The sequence below is a fragment of the Garra rufa genome, chromosome 14 (assembly GCF_049309525.1).
Source record: "Garra rufa chromosome 14, GarRuf1.0, whole genome shotgun sequence".
Taxonomy (NCBI): Eukaryota; Metazoa; Chordata; class Actinopteri; order Cypriniformes; family Cyprinidae; genus Garra; species Garra rufa.
The window spans coordinates 35,750,864-35,756,863 of record NC_133374.1 but is presented as its reverse complement, the minus strand read 5'-3'; the positions used below and the strand labels follow the sequence as shown (position 1 = coordinate 35,756,863).

Below are 6,000 nucleotides of genomic sequence, written 5' to 3'. Positions count from 1 at the left end.
TTGTGTGACTGCTCGGTTGAGTTGCCCATTTAGGGTAAACTGAACTGGACGCTAACGATATGTACTATATTTCTAATTTATTACATTGTCAAGTTGTCTATACCATACATCTTGTCAGATATTGACATTTAGAGTAATTCAAGGATAAGTTGTTTGAACAGAAAACTGTTCTTTGTTACGTATCACCCATCAAATCAAAAGATATGTACTATATTTCTAATTTATTACATTGTCATGTTGTCTATACCATACATCTTGTCAGATATTGTTACCAGAGATTATTTATTTATTTTATTTATAGTATATATTTTTTAATTATTTATTGTTTACAGTTATCATAATTATTTATTTAGCTTTGCATTTGTTACATTTCTTGAATTCTATTATGTTTACTGTTGCACTTTACAATGTTTTTATTTTATGTGTTATAATAAGAACATGTTTTTAAAATAAATTGATTATATTGTTAACATATTCTACTGTCTGCAATGTTTTATATGAAAAAAAAATCAACTTCAGATGCACACAAGAAAGAAAATCCATGAATGCCAAATACTAGTTACTTAATGCTGAGAATTACCCTAAATGGGCAAGTCAACCGGCTGGTTGACCTGTGTATCTGCTTCCTGATTGGGTCATTAAAAAAAAAAAACACTGAAAAGTTGCTAAATGTGGACCAAGGAACACCATTTTATCAAAAAATATTTTTTTGCATATTTATTTCTTAGTGTGACTGATAAAGGGTTAATTGCCACAATACATGCTTGATGCCTGTATGTTTACAACCATACTGCTGTGTGGATGCTTGACTTTGGTGTTCTTTTGAGTGCATTACTGCAACTGTACAAGGATTATACCCAAAGCCATCCCGACCACCCACTTTAAAATGCCACATTAAGCACTGGTGTTTAATCATAGTGGATTGCAGGGGTTGGATACCTGCATTTGAGCCAACTTTTTCACCTGGCTGCCTCTAATAGGCTGACTGTACCGCCCTTACCTAGCCTGAAGCCACACGGCAGTGGTCGACTCTATAAAAATAATTTCTAATAATTATTTGATCCCCTGCTGATTTTGTACATTTTGCGCACTGATAAAAAAAGAAAAAAAGATCAGTCTATAATTTTAATGGTAGGTTTATTTGAACAGTGAGAGACAGAATAACAACAACAATAACAACAACAAAAAAATCCAGAAAAACTTAAAAAAATTGATTTGTATTTTAAAGGGGTCATCGGATACCCATTTTCTACAAGTTATATGATTCTTTAGGATCATGATGAAAAGTCTAAAATATACTTTGATTAAAATTCTCAATAGTAGTGTTAAAAACACCCTTTTACCTTGTCACAATCAGCTCTGCTAAAACTCAACTCATTTTATTGCATGGTCCTTTAAATGCAAATGAGTTCTGCTCGCCCTGCCCCTCCCTGTCTGGGATGGTGAGCCTTAATGTTTACTTTAGCCATATTTAGCTGCATTTAGTGGCAAAACTAAACTGCTATTCCTGTCGTTCCGTCCGTGCTTTACCTGCACCTGCTGAACGAGCTGCAAATCACGGACGGAACGACAGGAATAGCAGCCGCGGCGGCGCGATGGTCAACGGAGACGGATTAAGCTAAAATGGACGATTTAAAGGAACAAGGTGGGAGTAACGAAAGACATGTATCTGAAGCTCAACATAAAATGGCTGAAGAGGGCGAATTAGCTTTCCCACGTCGCACAGAACGTCAGTCTAAGCTTACTCCGAAAATGCAAGCATATCAAACGGAAGAAATAAATAAGAAGGAGAAACGTCTGCTCAGCTTATATGAACAGTGGAAAATTAAAATTAGGAAAGCCAGAGAAACGTTAAAGGAGGACATCTCTGAATCTGAGTTAGCTAACATGGCAGATGAGGTTGAAAATGGAATGAAAGAAATACTGAAACTTTATCATGAAATCAGAGAGCGTGTCCCACCATCCACTGAACTCAGACGGAAGGTTGATGCTTGCGAGGCTGTCACAAGGGACATTCTGAAAATAGTTTTAGAGCGTTTATCAATGATTGGAGAGTTCGATGAAGAGGATGCAAAGCTCCATCTTCACCAGCTGTTAACCCATGAATATGCTTACTCAGTATATGGAACTGCTTCTCGTTCACATGCCAGTCATAATTCTGAATCGAGTATAGTGGCAAAAAGAGCAGAAGTGGCAGCAGAGCTTGCTGCAAAAGAAGTACAATACAGAACAATGCTAGAGGAAATAAAACAGAAGGAAAAAATTAGACTAATGGAAGAGCAGTATAAAAGAGAGATGGAAATACAGTGTGCCAATTTACAACGCTTACAGGTTGAGAAAGAGATGGAATCTGCTCGAGCTAAACTTGAAGTTTACGAGAGAGAGATCAAACAGGAGAATGTGCCTCAGATCATACAACCAAATGACAGACCGTCTACTTCAAATGATAGTTTGGCTCCCCCTACTGACCTTTCCGTTCTGGCTCATGCAATTCAAGAGAGCATTGCAGCCAACAGACTCCCAATTCCAACTCCTTCAGTTTTTAGTGGTGATCCAATTCATTACATTGAATGGAGAGCTTCATTTCAGTCTCTTATAGACAAAAAGAACATTTCCTCATCTGATAAGCTTTATTATTTGAAGGAATACGTCAGTGGATCAGCTCAAAAATGCCTTGAAGGTACTTTTTACAGAAATGACGAGGAAGCGTATAGAGATGGGTGGAACAAACTCAATCGGCGATACGGTCAGCCTTTTGTGATCCAACGAGCCTTTCGAGACAAGCTGTCAAAATGGCCGAAAATACAAGCCAAGGATGCAGAAGGACTTAGAGCTTTTTCAGATTTCCTGAACGCCTGCTCACAAGCAATGCCTCATGTGAAAGGTCTAGAGGTCTTGAATGACTGTGAGGAAAACCAAAAGCTGATGCTTAAAGTTCCTGAATGGCTGGCTACTAGTTGGAATCGCAAAGTCACAGTAGCTCTTATAAATGGTGAAGACTTTCCCACTTTCAAAGAATTTGCTGACTTTGTATCTGTAGAAGCAGAGATAGCATGTAATCCAGTCACCTCTCTCCATGCACTCCACTCCTCCTACTCATTTAAGGAAAGAAGGGAAGCCAGGGAGTTCAAAGGAACCAAGACTAATGTTTTTAGCATTCAAACTGCCTCAAACAACAATAGTTCATCCAGTAATGGTAAAGCAAAACCTCGGTGTATGTGGTGCAAAAGGGATGATCATCAATTGCCCAAATGCTTACACTTCAGAGAGCAGTCTCTAACTGATAAACGGACATATGTAAAGGAAAACAACTTATGTTACGGATGTCTTAAACCAGGTCACAACGCCAAAGAATGCCGTCACCGTCAGATCTGTGACACATGTAAGGGAAGACACCCTACCTGTCTCCACGATGAGAACTATAAGGCAAGTATGGAACGAGAAGGCCATCTATCGTTGATAAAGAAACTATCCAACGCTCCCGAGGAATCCATGGCAGCTACAGCACTTAACGTCACTAGAGGAGACCAGTCATGTATTACCTCTATGATTGTTCCTGTGTGGGTGTCAGTGGCCACTGATCCTGATAAAGAACAGCTCATGTATGCACTATTGGACACACAAAGTGACAGCACATTCATTGATAAGGAAACAAGCTATAAGCTTCAAGTTGATTCCATACCTGTGAAACTGAAACTTACCACCATGCTTGGAGAGAACATCATTGTGCAGAGTGAAAGGGTCTCTGGGCTGAGGGTAAGAGGCTACAACTCATGCGTTCACATCGATCTCCCTCCTGCATATACGAAGGACTGCATTCCAGGAAATCGTGAACATATACCCACTCATAACACAGCAAGGAGTTGGCCTCATTTGAGAGCTATAGCTGAAAAGGTGCCTCCCCTCCTATCATGTGAAATTGGACTTTTAATTGGGTACAACTGTCCCAGAGCATTAACTCCCAGACAAGTATTAACAGGCAAGGACAGTGAGCCCTACGCCATTTGCACTGATCTGGGATGGAGTGTTGTAGGCAGTGCAGTGCCAAGTATGAAAAGAGGAGATGTCGGACTGTGTCACAAAGTGATAGTAAAGGAACTTCCTCCAGTAACACCCATGGACGTGCTTGGCGCTCTGGAGTCGGATTTCAAGGATGTCAAAGATCACAAAGTAGTTTCTCAGGAAGATCTCTTGTTTTTAGACAAACTCAGGGGAAGCATAAAGAAAAACGAGCAGGGACATTATGAGATGCCCTTACCTTTTAGACAGCGACCACATCTACCGGACAATAGAAAACTCGCTGAGAAGAGGCTTGATCATCTTCGAAGGAAATTCAGCAAAGAGGAAAGGTACAAGGCAGACTACACAACATACATAAATGAAATCATCGAGAGGGGTGATGTCGAACAAGTGCTTGAAAAGGGAACCTCAGGTGAACGATGGTACATTCCCCATCACGGAATATACAACCCAAAGAAACCTGATAAGCTGCGGGTCGTATTTGATTGCTCAGCAAGGTGTGGTGGCACCAGCTTAAATGATCACCTTCTTCCAGGGCCGGTTCTGATAAACAACCTCATAGGAGTCCTCCTACGGTTCAGACAACACGCAATAGCCTTCATTTGCGATATAGAGAAAATGTTTCATCAATTTCACATACCAGAACAGGATCGTGACTACTTACGATTTTTATGGTGGAAGGATGGAGATGTCAGCACGCAACCTCAAGACTATCGATTAAAGGTCCATCTTTTTGGGGCTGTATCTTCACCTGGTTGTGCAAACTACGCGTTGAAGTATTTAGCCAAAGAAAATGAACTGTTGCTTCCAGTCGGATCTCAGTTTGTAGCAAGAGACTTTTATGTGGATGACGGCGTCACAAGTGCTGATACTGAGGAAAGGGCCGTTCGAATGGCACAAGAGGCAAGAGAGATATGCGCAAAAGGGGGTCTTCGTCTTCACAAATTTATCTCAAACAGCCAGACCGTTCTACAGAGTATACCCTCATCAGAACGAGCAACAGAGACAAAGACAAAGGATTTTACTTTCTCAGACACACAAGTAGAACGAGCGCTTGGAATCCAGTGGAGTGTGGAAGAGGATAGTTTCAGGTTCAACAACACTCTAATGAATCAGCCAGGAACACGTAGAGGCATATTAGCGACTGTTGCCTCCGTCTTCGATCCTCTTGGTTTCTTAGCACCTTACGTTCTTACTGGAAAGAAGATTTTGCAGGAAATGTGTCGCCAAGGTGTTGACTGGGATGAGCATCTGCCAGATACGCTGAAGCCACGGTGGGAGAGTTGGCAACGTGATTTTTCTAATTTGGAAAGGATACGCATAGCCAGATGTTATGTGCCAATCAATTTTGGAGAAGTCATAGAGAGAGAATTGCATCATTTCTCTGATGCAAGTACCAGCGGGTATGGACAGTGCTCTTACCTGAGAGTCAAAAATCAGAAAGGCGAAACTCATTGTTCTTTAGTGATGGCAAAGGCTCGTGTCGCTCCTACAAAGTTAACTACAATTCCAAGGCTTGAATTAACTGCAGCAGTTGTCTCAGTTGCTATTAGTGACATACTCAGAGAAGAGATGAGTTTTGCTTTCACTAAAGAGTACTTTTGGACCGATTCCAAAGTGGTGTTGAGCTACATCAACAATGACTCGAGACGCTTTCATACGTTCGTTGCGAACAGAGTTCAGAAGATTCGCAATAGCACCACTCCTCAACAATGGCATTATGTGCCTACAGACAAGAATCCAGCAGACGGAGCTTCTCGAGGGAGAACAGTGAGTGAGCTGCTTGAATCTGACTGGTTCTCAGGTCCCGCTTTCCTATGGGAAAGAGAAATATGCATGTTTGAAAATGTAACGGCAGATCTGACAATTGGAGATCCAGAGATCAGACAAGCTCAAACCTTACAAACTTCGGTGTTACCATCATCAGAACCTCTCAGTATTGCAGACCGTCTGATCAAATTCTCATCATGGTCCAGAGCC

General features: G+C 41.0%; 1 protein-coding gene across 1 annotated transcript in view; it reads right to left on the bottom strand.

Annotated features, from left to right (window-relative positions):
* Window positions 1-1,141: 1,141 nt before the first annotated feature.
* arrb1 (arrestin, beta 1) overlaps window positions 1,142-6,000 on the bottom strand; it is a 65,982-nt gene continuing 61,123 nt past the window's right edge. Inside the window, exon 18 of the mRNA XM_073817478.1 lies at window positions 1,142-1,501. The gene's annotated coding sequence lies outside the window, so the exon portion shown is untranslated. The remainder of the gene's footprint in view (window positions 1,502-6,000) is intronic.